Here is an 18,036-nt window from a genome sequence, read left to right as displayed (position 1 = left end):
TTTGCATGTTTCAGAGTGTTTTATCTCAAATTCGAATATCTCGAAAACGGTTGGTGTTAGAAGTTTTAACTAAGAGCACCTTTTTTACTTAAAATGCTTGAGTGATCTCAAAAATATAATCAAATTTCCGATAAACGCAACAGTATAGATATTACACGATTAAGAATGCAGATATTTCCATTTTTACGTGTTTCAGAGTGTTTTATCTCAAACCCGAATATCTCGAAAACTGTTGGTGTTAGAAGTTTTAACTAAGAGCACGTTTTTTACTTAAAATGCTTGAGTGAACTCAAAAATATAATCAAATTTCCGATAAACGCAACGGTATAGACGTTACACGATTAAAAATGAAAGTATTTCCATTTTTGCATGTCTCAGAGTGTTTTATCTCAAATACGAATATCTCGAAAACGGTTGGTTTTAGACGTTTTAAGTAGAGCACCTTTTTTACTTAAAAAGGTTGAGTGAACTCAAAAATATAATCAAATTTCCGATAAACGCAACGGTATAGATGTTACATGATTGAGAATGCAGATATTTTCATTTTTGCATGTTTCAGAGTGTTATATCTTAAATTCGAATATCTCGAAAACGGTTGGTGTTGGAAGTTTTAACTAAGAGCACCTTTTTTACTTAAAATGGTTCAGTGAGCTCAAAAATGTAATCAAATTTTCTATAAACGCAATGGTATAGATATTACACGATTAAGAATGCAGATATTTCTATTTTTGCAAGTTTCAGAGTGTTTTATCTCTTATCCGAATATCTCGAAAATGGTTGGTTTTTGACGTTTTAACTAAGAGCACCTTTTTTACTTAAAATGGTTGAGTGAATTAAAAAATGTAATCAAATTTCCTATAAACTTAATGGTATAGATATTACACGATTAACCAATAAAGCTAGTTTTAAGCTCTAGTTTTAATATTTATTCAGCGTTAGATTGTTGTATATTTTTATTGAACGAAGAGTAGAACTTAATAACTACTAAAACTAGAACTGACTAGTAAGTAGATCATTACAACTACCACTAGACCTTGAACTAGAAACATTCGGGGTTAGCCGTTCATCTCTTAAGACGGCTACACCCGAATGTTTCTAGTTCTAGGTTTAGTGTTAGCACTAGTTTTAGTTGTGATATTTACTGTATTATAATAATTCGTAATAAAAAAATAAAATTCGTTACTTTAATGAATTTGAGTGTATCTAATTAAAAATGTCGACAGTAACTGATGAGATTGTTTTCGGAACAATCACCATTGAAAAACATCAATTTTAATTTCCAATCAGTAAGAGCAACAACAACAGCGACACGAGCGCCATCTAGCGTGTTGGAGTTATTGTTCAATTTTGCGATGGAATCCATCGTTCATAGTTTAACAGGCATATGGCCCGAGGGGCGGTAATTTTTCACAGTTCGTGTTCACCGGCGGCGGCGTAATCCGAACAGCGCCCTCACTCTCTGTGTATGTGGATGAGGGGGCGCTACAATAGCGATCGGTATCTCTCACGTCGCTACCCATTGTTTTACAAACAATGACCTCTCGTTCACGCGAACGCCGCGCCGCCCTTTTATGCGGACGCCCCCGTCCTGTAAAACGATTGTGATTTGTATTTGCGTTAATTAAGCCCCCCGAACGGTTCCACCAACTGCTTTATTTTCCGTTTTTTTTTCCGGGCGAAATTTTTTTCCGTTGCACGCCGATTTCCATTTCAATCGTCACCCGATACACCGCGCGACGCGGTACTAATACAGCGCCCTCTCGTCGGATACCAGGTTTAAATGTGCAAAAAATTCCGATGAAAAAAATAGCGGGATTGTAGGAAAATTGTTCCAACGATTAAAAAAAAAGTTCTTTTTCCCATTTTTTTACCGTTCCGGGCTGCTGCCAACGGCGATTCAAACGCTACATAGTTTGTGTTTCGTTTGAACCATTTTCGTGGCTACTTTCGATTTATTTTCAATTAGATTAAATTAATTTTTGTTACGGTTGAGTTTACGTCTTTGGGTGTTTATTAGGTGGTTTATAAAAGGTTGTTTAATTACTGGGCAACACCCGATCCCTTGTTTATCTTCGCAACACAATAAACGGCCGTTTTGGGTTCCGCGTCTACTCAGTAAACAAACAACGTCGGACTCCCGGCGACCCCATCGAGAATACATAAGCGACTAACCGTTATTAGTCATCACCTGGTAAATATTTACGCGAAAGTCACTTCCGCCCGGACCCATCCAACCTATGCAGGACCGTATTCAAAATTAATTTATTAATAAAGGATTCGTTAAAGGAAATTTGGTGGAGGTGCCGGTAATAACTTAATAAAAATTTATACATTTCCCCTTTAATTAACTATAGATCATACTTTGGTGGAGGACATGAATGCGTCATTAGTCTTTTTATATGTATCTACATACATGTAAGTATATAATATGACATCTAAAAATCTCAATTTATATAGTATTTCGAAATTTTCTAAAATTGCAACATAAATTGGAATGAAATCGTTTAGGGATTATGGGTTTATGGTTTATTATGAAGAATTTTTATTAACATCATTCTCACCAAACGTATTTCATCTTTCAGTTATGAAACATTTTGGTGTTAATTGAATCAAAATTAAGATATTTGGGATTTTAATTCCGTTAGGTTGGTAATAATCATAGATGAGTGGTAATTGCTTATAGCTCACACTTTATAGGTTCATTACAAAGAATTTTTATAGAAAAACTCTTTGGTAACATTTTTAATTTTTGAGTTATAATAAAAATTGTAATCCAAAAACACCAATTTGGAGGTTTTAGAATTTTTGGGTTCATATCGAAAAATGGAAAGCATTTGGAAAGAAATACTTCATGGATTAAATTTTGGTGGTTTATTATGAACAAATTGCCAAAGAATACTTCATTGTATGTCATACAATATAATGTATATAATACAATATATGCAATATACCATATACAAAATTAATCAGCATCTACATCGAAGAAAAAGAAATTAAGGAAATGGGAACAAATTTTAGAAAATTTGGGTTCATATCAAAAAATGGAATGCATTTGGAAAGAAATAGTTTATGGATTAAGTTTTTGTGGTTTATTATGAACAATTATTATTAATATTATTCTCACCAAACGTTTTTAATTTTTGAGTTATGAAGCATTTTGTTTTGTTAAATGCGTCAATATTGAAATATTTGGGATTTTAATTCCGTTAGGTTGGTAATAATCATAGATGGGTCATAATTGCTTATAGATAACACTTTATAGGTTCATTACATATAATTTTTATGAAAAACACTTTCTCGTAGCATTTTTTGTTTTTGAGTTATAATAAAAATTGTAATCCAAAAGCAACAATTTGGAGATTTTGGAATTTTTGGGTTCATATCAAAAAATGGAAAGCATTTAGAAAGAAATAGTTTATGGATTAAATTTTGGTGGTTTATTATGAATAATTATTATTAATATTATTCTCACCAAACGTTTTTAATTTTTAAGTTATGCAGCATTTTGTTGTTAAATACTTCAAAATTAAAATTTTTGGGATTTTAATTCCGTTAGGTTGGTAATAATCATAGATGAGTCATAATTGCTTATAGATAACACTTTATAGGTTCATTACAAATAATTTTTATAGAAAAACTTTTTGGTAGCATTTTTAATTTTTGAGTTATTGTAATTCAAAAGCACCAATTTGGAGAGTTTGGAATTTTTGGGTTCATATCAAAAAATGGAAAGCATTTAGAACGAAATAGTTTATGGATTAAATTTTGGTGGTTTATTATGAACAATTATTATTAATATTATTCTTACCAAACGTTTTTAATTTTTGAGTTATGAAGAATTTTGTGTTGTTAAATGCGTTAAAATTGAAATATTTGGGATTTTAATTCCGTTAAGTTGGTAATAATCATAGATAGGTCATAATTGCTTATAGATCACACTTTATGGGTTCATTACTAATAATTTTTATAAAAAACACTTTCTCGTAGCATTTTTAGTTTTTGAGTTATAATAAAGATTATAATCCAAAAGCAACAATTTGGAGATTTTGGAATTTTTGGGTTCATATCAAAAAATGGAAAGCATTTAGAACGAAATAGTTTATGGATTAAATTTTGGTGGTTTATTATGAACAATTATTATTAATATTATTCTTACCAAACGTTTTTAATTTTTGAGTTATGAAGCATTTTGTTTTGTTAAATGCGTCAATATTGAAATATTTGTGATTTTAATTCCGTTAAGTTGGTAATAATCATAGATGGGTCATAATTGCTTATAGATCACACTTTATGGGTTCATTACTAATAATTTTTATAAAAAACACTTTCTCGTAGCATTTTTAGTTTTTGAGTTATAATAAAAATTGTAATCCAAAAGCAACAATTTGGAGATTTTGGAATTTTTGGGTTCATATCAAAAAATGGAAAGCATTTAGAACGAAATAGTTTATGGATTAAATTTTGGTGGTTTATTATGAACAATTATTATTAATATTATTCTTACCAAACGTTTTTAATTTTTGAGTTATGAAGCATTTTGTTTTGTTAAATGCGTCAATATTGAAATATTTGTGATTTTAATTCCGTTAAGTTGGTAATAATCGTAGATGGGTCATAATTGCTTATAGATCACACTTTATGGGTTCATTACTAATAATTTTTATAAAAAACACTTTCTCGTAGCATTTTTAGTTTTTGAGTTATAATAAAAATTGTAATCCAAAAGCAACAATTTGGAGATTTTGGAATTTTTGGGTTCATATCAAAAAATGGAAAGCATTTAGAAAGAAATAGTTTATGGATTAAGTTTTTATGGTTTATTATGAACAATTTTTATTAACATTATTCTCACCAAATGTTTTTAATTTTTGAGTTATGAAGCATTTTGTTGTTAAAAGCGTCAAAATTAAAACATTTTGGATTTAATTCTGTTAGGTTGGTAATAATCATACATGAATCATAACTATTTATAGATCATACTTTATAGATTCATTACAAACAATTTTTATGAACAACACCTTTTCGTAACATTTTCAGTTTTTTAGTTATAATAAAAATTTTAGTACAAAAACATCAATTTGAGGATTTTATTTTTATTTATTTATTTACATATTTAGCTTACAAGGGAGCAAAAATGGGACAGATCCAAAGACATTGCTCCACAGAGTTAATACATACAATATAATATATATAATACGGTATATGCAAAATTAATCGGCATTTACTTCGAAGAAAAAGAAATTAAGGAAATGGAAACAAATTTTAGAAATTTTGGGTTCATATCAAAAAATGGAAAGCATTTGGAAAGAAATACTTTATGGATTAAGTTTTTGTGGTTTATTATGAACAATTTTTATTAATATCATTCTCACCAAATGTTTTTAATTTTTGAGTTATGAATCAAATTTGTTGTTAAATGCTTCAAAATTAAAATATTTGGGATTTTAATTCTGTTAGGTTGGTAATAATCATAGATGAGTCAAAATGGTTTATAGATCACACTTTATAGGTTCATTACAAACAATTTTTGTACAAAACACTTTCTCGTAGCATTGGAATTGAGATTTTGGAATTTTCAGGTTCATCACAAGAAATTGAAAGCATTTGGAAAGAAATACTTTATGGATTAAGTTTTTGTGGTTTATTACGAACAATTTTTATTAACATCATTCTCACCAAACGTTTATAATTTTTGAGTTATGAAGCATTTGGATGTTAAATGCGTAAAGTTATTATAAATACTCCTCAAGTATAACAAGTCCTCCAAGATCATAAAAGTTTATTAAATTTTTGCAAAATATAAAATCGTTTTATGTTAACTGTTTCAACCAATACAATTCCGCCCTCTAGCAGTTGTAGAATACAGAATCGCGTATAAACATAAACGTAACACACAAATACGACATGGGGCAATCTTCCAATTCAAGCTTCGACGACTTTTAGAATGGGAGATGGGGATGTAGCGGCGCCGCTCGCGGCCGTCCTACTAAACACCGAGCACCTTCTAATTATCTTCGTCCGGGCGGATTCGGATAACCACCGCAACGCGGCGCTACGGCTGGATTACCAGGAACGAAGCGACGCCGACGCTTGCAGTGGCAAACACGAACTTTATAAAGGCGTGTGCATACTGGAGATATACATGATGTTAGGGTGTGTTGTGGTAATGTTATGGTTAGTGTGATCAAGGCTTATACTAAAGCCGCGCACTCAATGGTATTACAATATTTGCGACTTTGAATCCGGCATACAGGGAATTAGTATTTGCATATTATGTACATTGGCAAACATGTGTGTGCGGGATTTCGGGATTTCGTTGCGAAGATGTTCACGTTCTCGCCCAACATTTGTTTTTGTTTATTTCGATTGACACAAAAAAGTGTTTCAAAAGAATATGAAGTGTATAATAACAGTATTGAGCAACAGTCGATAAAACTTGGTCTGTTTACAAAATAGGGTAACGTAAACACAGACGTTATATGAGTACCGCTATTTTTATTTACGACTTATTCGCGAACGAATGCACAAACACTACGAATTTATAAAATTTCGAACCTGACTTTAGTGAGATGAAACGTTTCAATATTTGTCTTCATCCGGCTTATTATAAATTATTATTCGTAACACGTTTATCAGTGTGTAAACAACCAGTTAAGTATTCAGATAACGGAAATTGTCAATACATGCAATCCATAATATTGTAATACACATAAATTATAATACTCAACTATTATCTTCGTACTCTTAATGAATAATCGTAATAAGCAGGAAATCTGTGTTGTTTGAATCTGTAAGCAGTAAGAAAAAACCAATATATTTCATGACAATTAAAACAATTATTTTAACATGCCAATATTTCGATTAAATTTTTAATCTTCCTCAGGGCTTGTTTCTACAACGACAAAATATCTATAGAAAAACAGCATTAAAAAAATTAACCTCTTAAACATACTGTAATAAAATCCCTGTTTTCGAAGAAACAGAAAAAAGACTAATTAAATTTAAGAAATTTACTATATTGGATTAGACTATAAGTAGTTAGTTTTGTTATGATTTTCGTTTAGTTTGAAGAAAAATTAGGACGATGTGCAAGAAAAAGGTAATTCATTGAAGTCTATGACCTTCAAATTTTGACCTTGACATTTACATTTTGACAGGTATTGATTTTGGCGACTTTTCAGACGATTTTCGATTCTAAAACCATGCGAGATCGTGTCGATTTAGCCCTTAGGCCGCAATTTCATCCATTTCTGAATCATTTTATATATTTAAATTCCATTTTTTTTCTTTCCAAACTTTAACATCAAATTACGAATTTCTCGAAGGAATTTGACACCCGAAAGCGCGATTATCTAAAAGAACGAAAAATTAACTACAACATTACAAAATCTTAATCAAATTTAAAGTTTATTAATAATTTCGAATATTTTCAAAGTTGATAGTTATTTTCTTTAAAAAATTCAATCATTTTGGCTAACCTGTGTAATTTATAATTCCCGCCATTTTATCAACCAATCAGAGAGCCCAGATTCAAACTGAGGCGATCAAATTCGGATATCCAAGAAGCCTTTGTCCAAAAAGGGTATATAAGGCCGCGCAAATTTGACACCGAGAGAGTTCAATTTTGGTTAGAGCGAAGCGTTGTCGAATCTACGTCAATTTAACCTAAAAATGTCTAACCTAAGTTTTTTTGACAACTCAATTTACTTTTATCTAGTAAAAGTAAACAAGTGTTTCTAAATTATCTTCGAAGAAATCGAAACCATACCTGAGATCGAGTCCAATGTTCCATCCTGTTCCCGAAGAACCCGAGAATCCTAAACTTCTAACACCGAAGAACATCCATCCCGCAAGACCAAGGTCAACCAACTATTTTTAACTGACATGTCACACCTCCGGAAACAAGTTAAGTGAACATAATTTCCTTATTAATTAATAATATAAATTATTATCAAACTTTCATAACAGAAAAATCTATTCTCTTCTAAAAAACAACTAACGCCCTCCTCCGTGAAGCGGTTGAGAACGAGAATTACAAATAGCATGTACACAAATGAAAAAAGGAAAAGTACAAAAAAAAATATCTAAAATTTTTACGTTATCAAAGTCAAATAGATGTCCAGTTTCCAAAGAGTGTTGGGAAAGAGCGCAACCATTGTTTTTACAGTTCTTAACTTCATTTTTATGTTGGTTCATACGATTTTTTAACCAACATGTTTGGCCAACATAACAACAATGACACTTTCCACAAGGGACACGATAAATGACGTTAGATTGGTACTTTAAGGGTACTTTATCTTTTAAATTGGAAAAAACAGAAGCTAATTTGAATGGATAATGTTCTACAATTTTTAAACTTTCATGCTATCGTGAAACATTCTAATTAATTTTTCCGTTAGACCAGGAACAAAAGTTAACTTCTTGTGTATAACAGGATCCTTACACTATAAGTATTAAATTTATTGGTATTAACAAGTTTACTGATATTAAATAACATTTTGTTGAGAAGTTTATGTGGTTATTGATTTTGTAAAAAGATGTTTTTTAAAATATTTAAATTCTTATGTAAAAATTGAGGATCTGAAATGTTAGTGATACGATGTTTCATAGCTAAAACAGTGTTTATTTTATGTTTAGTCTTATGGAAAGAACTAAAATGAATGTATCTACCTGAAAAAGTTTTTTTTGTATACCAATCAAACGTTAGCTTATTCTCAGAGTTTCTGATGACTTTAGTATCCAAAAAGGGGAGGAAATGGTCTTTATTTTCAACCTGTATTGTGAATTGTATGTGTTTATTAAAATTATTGTAGATTGTCAACACGTGATCAACTGCAGTTTTGTGAATTGACAGTATGATATCATCTACATATTTTTTAATGAAAAGAACTTGAAAATTTAGTTTCGGAATGATTTTGTCTAACGTGTCTAACCCATTGGAGTACCAAAAATTTGTTTAAAAGTGGTGTTATCGAAGGTAAAATAAGTAACAACATTCAAAGCTTTTACAAATAAATCCTGATCAATGTCAAAAATGTCAGAAACAAGAGATCATCTTTCTTTGATTATATCTACAACCGAGGACATAGGGATGTTGGTAAAAAGATTTACAACATCTAAAGATATTACAATAAAATCATCAGGTAACAATGTGTCTCTCAATTCATTAACAAAGTCAAACGTATCTTTAACATTATAATTACTTATAATTACCTTCAAAAGTTTGTGTTAAGATGTTAGTGAAGAACGACGAAATCTCATAAGTAGCAGAGCCCACAGAAGAGATTATCGGTCTCAATGGTATAATATCATCTTTATGTATTGTAGGCAAGAAGTATGCTCTAGATAAAGTTGAGTTGTATGTAGTAAGTTGTTTCAATGTGACTTCGTCTATTAACTTGTTTTCATAGATTTCTTTGACTAATTTATTTATGCTATATTGAATTATGCTAGTCTTATCTATCGTTTAGCATACCTATCGCCTTCCCCATGTAAGACGATTTCGTTATAATGACTGTGACTTGTCTGTTCTAGTGATGTGTAAGGAAGGATTATCTTGCAGGAACTTCTTGGTTTTTTTCTCCAAAAATGTGACTGTAACCAAGTAGGGGAATCCTCATTACTTAGAAAATTCGTTAAAATGTTACTGGCTTTTGCCCTCAGCAAGTCTCTTTTATTAGTTGAACACATACTCAAAATGCTTTCGATCTCCATTAAAAAATTCTTTGAATATTTTTCTTTTTTGTTGAGGTATAACAAAATTAAGACCAAGAGTCAAGAAAGTAGCTATGTCATCCGGTATTGTAAGTTCAGACGAAGATTTATTAACTGATTTTACTTTGTTGAAAACTTTCTTTGAGACTCTATCGAGAAACTGTAGAAAAACACTGTGTGGTAAAGATTCTTTAATGGTCGCAGTTAAATTGTTGAGTTGCCTTGAAATTTTATTGACTAAATATAGGGTTCGACAGGTCTATTTCTTACTGTTTTAGAATAAAGCTAAAAATTAAGTTTTTTTATAAAATTTCCATCTAGTGTCGTCGAGGAAATTAAATTTACAGTTTCCTGTAAGTTACGGGACGGCAGGTAAAATCTAAAAAGTAGTTAACAATTAAATACGAAGATAACTTCTAGTATTTAAAAACAAATAATTTTTTAATATGTAACATTCTAACATGTCAAACTAAAAAAACAGGACTTTTAAAGTGACACTTCAGAAAATTTTTGAATACAAACAAATGTTGCTATGTTTATTTGAATTTTAAAAAAACATGAGCGCCATCTATCGATAATTTATTAAGTCATTTAAAAATAATATTAAATCGTAATAAACAATGTGAAATAATGCAATCTATTCCAACTTTTGTGTAAAATATATAGTATATACAGTGTGTCCCCGGATAGGTGAAACGACTCTTATAAAAGGTAAAATTTTTTCGATATTAATTGTCATCTTTTGGGGTTTAGCCCTGCTTGATTAACGACTAATTTTGAACATATTATCAATTATTAAAAAACAAGTGAGCCTTGACAGTGAAAGAGAAACTCTTTTTGTGGCAGGTAAAGTACCATTTCTGTTTACAGTACGTGAAAGTGTTACTAAGAAGTTTTGTTCAGAATGAAAAACTATGGGCATATGCAAATTTTCGGATTGATCGGCCTACTTTGAAAAAATCCATATCAAACAATTTTATTTCTAACAAAGACTGCCATGGAAAAACAAAATTGCTTTCCTGTCACTGTTAATCTCTCAAACTGTAATTTAGTAAACTTAAAGTGTTTTTTAAACAGAATGTTAACATTACAGGAAAAAGTTTACGTGATTCAGTGTTATGGAACCGGGAAAAAACCGATTATTGCTTTATTTTGTGAAAAATTTCCAAATACTGCAATTAAAAGAAGTACTTGTTGGCGTTTAATCAAAAGATTTCTTACAGCGGGAAGTATTCACTCTAAGAAAAAAAAATTATGATGAAACTGATTAACTATGATCAACTGTTTTCCTTTGTGGGCGAACACACACTTAATTTCTTGTGAACATTTTCAGAACGGTTTGTTTATTTCTCCCTAATAATCTGAATCTCAAAACAAAAAGTCGTAATAAGGTACTATTGACGAAAATAATAAACAATAGGTTTTATCAAAGTAGGCTGATGAAAATTTGCATATGGCCATAACTTTTCATTCTAAATAAAATTTCTTAGTAACATTTTACCATACTGTAAACAGAAAAGGTACTTTACCTGACACACAAGAAGTTTTAGCTTCAGTATCAACACTCACTTGTTTTTTAAAATTTGAAAATATGTTCAAAATTAGTCTTTAATCAAGCAGGCCTGAACCCCAAAAGATGACAGTTAATATCGAAAAAAATTTACATTTTATAAGAGTCGTTTCACCTATCCGGGGACACACTGTATATAGTATATATAAATTAAACAGTTCAACAAATATATTTATTTCAAATATCAGAAATATGTTTTTTTAATTTTTAGTTATAGAACCGTAATTTACAGAAAACTGTAAATTTAATTTCTTCGACGACACTAAAAAAAAAGTTTATTTTTAGTTTTATTCTAAAACAATAAGAAATAGACCTGTCAAACCCTATATTTTTGTAATCAGAAAAAATAACGAATTTATTAAGCGAATAACCAGTGATTATTTCCATTTAAAAAAACGAAAATTGTGGTAGTATCTCAAAATCTAAAACTGACAAAATTTTTTTGAATACGCCATCAAATTCTCTGTAAAAAAGTGTCATTATAATGTCTTAGTTATAATACTCCACCTATAATAATAACCAAGATAATTACATTTGCGGGTTTTACGATATTTTCAATTTTGGCCTCTAGCGGAAAAACAAAAAACGATAGCGCTATGAGGTTTTCGGCATTAGCAGTTTCTCGAAAAACGAGATCATGACATGTCAGCTACTTTTCTTCTATACTCTGTTTTTAAACCAGGAGGAGTATTTTAAATTTGTCACCAGATTAACCTTGCACGTGATTGGTTGAATGCGAGGAAGGTTCACACACAGGCAATTTTGAATTTTGATTTTGAATTTGAAAGTTAGGTAATTGATAATTTGACAGTTTCGTGTCATTATTGTATATTTTGTGTTCTTAAACCCTTTTTTATTATATTTTGAAATAAATACACTCATAACTTCAATGTTAATTTGTATGTATAGTGTTGACGATAACAAACGAAAATAAATACAATAATAAGTAAATAAATAAATAATAATTATTAATTTAAATTTACCGCCAAAATATCTAGTGATATTTTCTGGTGATTTTTCCCAGTGTAAATCTGACTTTCGCGTTTACTCCTCCTGGTTTAAAAACAGAGTATAGTTCTAGTGCAAGTGTTAGTTCTAGTTTTAATTGTTATTCAGCGCTAAGTTGTATATTTTTAAGTTTCGGGTTTAGCCCTGTGTCTTCAGACGCTGAATGTTAGGTAAGGTTAGTTTTGTTTACAAACATTAATTATACCATGAAGTTTTCTTTGGCAATTATTAATGGCAATTATAGCGTGAAGTTTTCTTTTGTAATGTCAATTATAGCGTGAAGGAATGTTAGGTAAGGTTAGTTTTGTTTACAAACATTAATTATACCATGAAGTTTTCTTTGGCAATTAGTAATGGCAATTATAGTGTGAAGTTTTCTTTTGTAATGTCAATTATAGCGTGAAGGAATGTTCGGTAAGGTTAGTTTTGTTTACAAACATTAATTATACCATGAAGTTTTCTTTGACAAGTAGTAATGGCAATTATAGCGTGAAGTTTTCTTTTGTAATGTCAATTATAGCGTGAAGGAATGTTCGGTAAGGTTAGTTTTGTTTACAAACATTAATTATACCATGAAGTATTCTTTGGCAATTAGTAATGGCAATTATAGCGTGAAGTTTTCTTTTGTAATGTCAATTATAGCGTGAAGGAATGTTAGGTAAGGTTAGTTTTGTTTACAAACATTAATTATACCATGAAGTTTTCTTTGGCAATTAGTAATGGCAATTATAGCGTGAAGGAATGTTCGGTAAGGTTAGTTTTGTTTACAAACATTAATTATACCATGAAGTTTTCTTTGGCAATTAGTAATGGCAATTATAGCGTGAAGTTTTCTTTTGTAATGTCAATTATAACGTGAAGGAATGTGAGGTAAGGTTAGTTTTGTTTACAAACATTAATTATACCATGAAGTATTCTTTGGCAATTATAGCGTGAAGGAATGTTAGGTAAGGTTAGTTTTGTTTACAAACATTAATTGTACCTTGAAGTTTTCTTTGGCAATTATACTCTGTTTTTAAACCAGGAGGCGTATTTTAAATTTGTCACCAGATTGACCTTGCACGTGATTGGTTGAATGCGAGGAAGGTTCACACACAGGCAATTTTGAATTTTGATTTTGAATTTGAAGGCATACCCCTGGCACTTATTAACGTCGTGTTCGTACAAAGTGACGTCATTTTTAGTATCGGGCCGACGGGATAGATGGCGTTATATTGCGTTATATTATGTAGATATCTACTTTATCTTGGCAGTTTAAATTAATAAATATTTTAGGATTTAAGTAGTCGTTTCGTCAATTTGTTTTTCTACTGTTTTCTAAGTTGTTTGTCAAGTTCGTTAGTGTTTTGATGCGGCTTTGTGTTTGATAGTAAATTTTAAAGAAATTTACGAAATTTTATTCGTGGTAAGTACATTTGATATACTTTGTTTTATTTATTTCATGTTATTATATTATGATCTCCAGTTTCATAATAAATTTTTAAGTATAAGTTGCCCTTAAAATAATATGGAAACTAATGCTCATAAAAAACCTCTGAAATTTAAACATTGATTATGGAACTGGAATAAATATATATGCATCTTATTTTCTTGTAGCAGAAAATGTCAAAAAGTTGCGCCATTAGTGGATGCGTACAAAGGTATCGAAGTTTCTACCGATTTCCAAACCCACAAATATATCAAAAATGGGTTTTATGTTGTGTGCGAGAAAACCTGCTTCAGTGTGAACACTTGAGGGTTTATAATAATTTTCGAGTTTGTGATAAGCCTTTTCGACGAGAGGATGTTGGACGTAACAACAAATTGTTGAAAGGAGTAGTACCATCATTAAATTTGCCAGTATGTGTATAAAATTATCAAAATGTTGTTAGGACTGAGGCATATTTTTTTTCACATGTAGGATATCAGTACTTCAAGTGCTTCGAATAACACGCCCACTACTCCACATGCAGATATGGGACTTTAGGTTGCTTCAACATCCACCAGTGCAATCTCATTGGAGACTTCAGGTAAGAAATTATGTGTTTTATAAATCGTTTATTTTGAAAAGCTCTGGTTAAATTATCTATAATGGCATATAACTCTTAATAAGAGTTATTTATTAATAAACGAAACATCATTCAAAAAACGTTTAATTTCCCTTTTATTACAAAAGAATGTAGTATAATTTTTTTAAAGTTTGATTTCATATTACAGGGTAACCCCGCTTAATGGGGAAACAGCGTTAATCGGGATCATTATTGAATATTTTTTGACAGCTAAACAAAGGGAGAATTTATTGGAGGAAGTTGGTGTCCACAAACAAGACGACTTAATAGCTTGGATAATACCGCATCGCTTTTGTTTTCAATGTTTCCAATAGGATGCAACTGCATGGAAAAAATGTGCAATGCAATTACGACAAAGAAAGACATTTTTCTCTAGAAGTGTTTTTAAGATTGACTTAGCGATTACGGAAAACTGGCAACGTGTAGCCCATTCAGACATCTCTATGAATTCGTAAATCATATTGGTGCGCAATGTGATCCCACATAATCTGGGAACTCCGAAAACAATTGTCCACAAGAGTTCTCAAGAGAATAATATCTCCACCACGTTGTTTTACATCAGGCCTTAACAGATACCGATTATGATAACAGACTGAACTATTACCATTGACTTTTAAATATGATTTGGGCAAATCCAAACCTTTTATCACAAATGCTATGGATGCATGAAGCATCTGTCCACAAGCTGATGTAAACTTGCATAATATGCATTCCTGGTTCGAGAAAAACCCACATTGCTTTCACCCCTTTATCTATTGGGTAGACTAAACGACCTGACTTTTCAAGAAAAACCAATAACCAGGGAAAATATGACAAAACACTAAATACCAGTAGAAACGTATCTAGGGCCGAGACTTAAGCAGCGCTTTTTTTTTCGTTGAAACTTGATTAAATAAATGCATCGAGGTTTATGAAAGGCATTTAGCACATTAGTGAGTTATTTTTGCCAAAAATTTAAGTTATTCTAAGTGTTTTGGATTATTTTGTTTTATTATCATTGTTGATGTCTCATTGATCCGTTGGCTTTTCAACACGCCTCAAAAGTAGTTTTGAAGCAGTTCTAAGCTTGGATAAAGTGTTCTAGAAGGTTCTAGATAATAAAATTATTGTTCTCTCTTATTTATTTCTTAAGGTAACTTGATCCGATTAAGATATACGAATTTTTAACATTTTCTTTTATAATTCGAGAATGGATGGAGATATCGAGATGCGGTTTTCACTAATATTTAGCAAATTTTATGGTGACTAACGATCTGTGAAGTAAATAGTACCGTTCCATTTAACTTTTTTTCAAAAATCACAAAAATATGTAACCGCTGCAAATAACGCCCTCTAGCTTATTTGTTTTAAACCAAGCGGTCTTTCTGAAAATATCTTTAAAAAGAGCATGAAATGCTTTTTCAAACAAGACCAAAAATATTCAAATCGGTTGAATGGTCCAGGAGATATTAAAATGTAAACATATGAAAACGCATTGGCCCCTTATTATGACAGATATGAAAAATATTGCAAAACAAAAGCGATGAGGTATTATCCAAGCTACTAAATGATGTTGTCAAAGTTATAGCTCATCGTCTAACTTTCTGAGATAGCGGGAATTTTATGTTTCTCTATGGCAGTTACGCCCCCTAGCGGTCGAATTACGAACTTCAAAATAATTTCCAGCTATTTCTCTTGCCCACTTTGCTTATAAGGATTTTTTTCCCAAACCTCTAGGCCTTACCGTTATTGAGATACAGCCGCTCCGTACGCTTAACGGGACACCCTGTATATTTTGTGTTCTTAAACCCTTTTTTATTATATTTTGAAATAAATACACTCATAACTTCAATGTTAATTTGTATGTTTAGTGTTGACGATAACAAACGAAAATAAATACAATAATAAGTAAATAAATAAATAATAATTATTAATTTAAATTTACCGCCAAAATATCTAGTGATATTTTCTGGTGATTTTTCCTAGTGTAAATCTGACTTTCGCGTTTACTCCTCCTGGTGTAAAAACAGAGTATAACTCTTATAGTTTTCGAGTTAGCCTATTCGGACATCGAATTTGAACCACCCTGTACATGCTATTTGTAATTCTCGTTCCCAACCGCTTCACGGAGGAGGGAGTTTGATAATAATTTATTGTTTTCGACGTTTTTTTGTATTAATGTTTGCCAGTTTCAATAACTTAGGTATGTTTAAGAGGTTAAATTTTTTAATGCTGTTTTACTATTGTTGTCCTAGATCCTGAAATATATTGGTTTTTCTTAATAATCGTAATGTTTAAACAAAAAAATCGTTTAATTTAACTTTTATTACAAAACTTTAATTGTGCATAACTGGACTTGTAGCACCCTCCTATTTTATCTCGCTTCGTTTTTTTTGTAATTGCACTCTGTTTACATTCGGCGCGTTAAAATGTTGTATAACAGATCGATTTCAGGGCCGATAGGGCCGATGTTTGCCCTGCTCTCCTCGAACATAATTGGTTTGCACGCTTTTATCGCCAGTGTACCTTTGTGACGTGCGCAAGAATTATGTGTGTGCGCCCTTTTTTTTCAGTTTCACGTCCGGAATAAAGTTGATAAATGTCAGCATAATTGATAATCTCGTTTGGCATGTTTACTCAACGAGGATTACAAAAAGGTAATTTAAACTCGTTACCATTTATTATATCAAGTTGATATAAAAGTTCACTATTTTTCGAGGTTTTATTCATAATTTCGTTTCGATTGATATTTTCCAGGTTCGAATAAACCGGCATTTATGGCTCGTGTAAAATCCCGAGATTTTATTATCTATAAATAACGCCGCTTTTTATAGCTAATAACAAGGTTTCAATAAACGTTGATTGAGTAAATGTTAGAAACATAAAACGCTTCAATTACATCCCTAACTAAACTCATTTATAAACGGAACCCCCTCGCAACGTCACTTTCTAATCTTAAAATCGCCTTTAATTTCCTTTCTTTTACGATGATGAAAAACGATTCTCTCGATCTAAGCTAGTTCCTGTTGGGAAATGTAAATATTTACGAGGATGTAGTTGCGCAGGTAGCACGAAAGTAGCTGGAAAAGTGGTCGGCTCTCTGCGAATTCGCGGAATGCAGAACACAGCTGTTCGCGTAGAATTTTTATATGCACAATGTGCTGTCGCCGGGAGTCGCTTTCAGGTATAAATTCTCTTTATGATGAAGAATATGTTCCTGAGGAATTTTGCCATCTTTCCTCATACAATTCCACTTAAAACGTTTTGTCTAAATTCCTTTTAAGACGACGTCGAAAATTATTACTCATAAATATTAACACAAAATAATTAAGTTGAAATCACTAAAATTAGAACAACTGAGAACTGTAAAAGAGATAATTTATGAATGAAAATCGTTCCTGGAAATTCAAACAGCGATGTTTCGATCATAATGTAATAATAAAACAGGTGCATTTTGCGACGTCGTTGATGAAACGACTTCTCGTCTTCGTCGTTGTGGCCCGTCGCGATGAATTATTCAAAAATGGAACTGAAACATGTCATAGCGACTGAATAATGGAGCGGGTCGTTACCGACCAGATGTAGCACAAACCCACTTTGAAACGTACTCCCGCTAAAATATTAACGCAAATTGACGGCGAACCGCCTTTAAACGTCTACCTAATTGCCGGCCGCGGCGATGTGTTTTTATCCGACATCAAACATTCATGTTGCAAA

General features: G+C 31.2%; 2 long non-coding RNA genes across 3 annotated transcripts; one reads left to right on the top strand and one right to left on the bottom strand.

The window, feature by feature from the left end:
- Nucleotides 1-6,995: 6,995 nt before the first annotated feature.
- On the bottom strand, nt 6,996-7,919 carry LOC111419995 (uncharacterized). 2 transcript variants are annotated; one of them, XR_011640037.1, is made up of 3 exons: nt 7,769-7,919; nt 7,479-7,665; nt 6,996-7,352 (listed from the first exon to the last, which is right to left on the bottom strand). It is a non-coding gene; the product is annotated as an uncharacterized lncRNA (long non-coding RNA). The 2 variants fall into 2 exon arrangements; XR_002707035.2 differs by having other exon boundaries at nt 7,214-7,352; nt 7,708-7,919.
- Nucleotides 7,920-12,754: 4,835 nt separating this feature from the next.
- On the top strand, nt 12,755-16,547 carry LOC111419999 (uncharacterized). The gene is made up of 4 exons (XR_011639876.1): nt 12,755-13,697; nt 13,889-14,131; nt 14,193-14,301; nt 14,489-16,547. It is a non-coding gene; the product is annotated as an uncharacterized lncRNA (long non-coding RNA).
- The last annotated feature ends 1,489 nt before the right edge of the window (nt 16,548-18,036 follow it).

Source organism: Onthophagus taurus, chromosome 3 (assembly GCF_036711975.1).
Source record: "Onthophagus taurus isolate NC chromosome 3, IU_Otau_3.0, whole genome shotgun sequence".
NCBI lineage: Eukaryota > Metazoa > Arthropoda > Insecta > Coleoptera > Scarabaeidae > Onthophagus > Onthophagus taurus.
The sequence above is the reverse complement of the archived record's forward strand: the minus strand, read 5'-3'. Positions and strand labels throughout refer to the sequence as shown.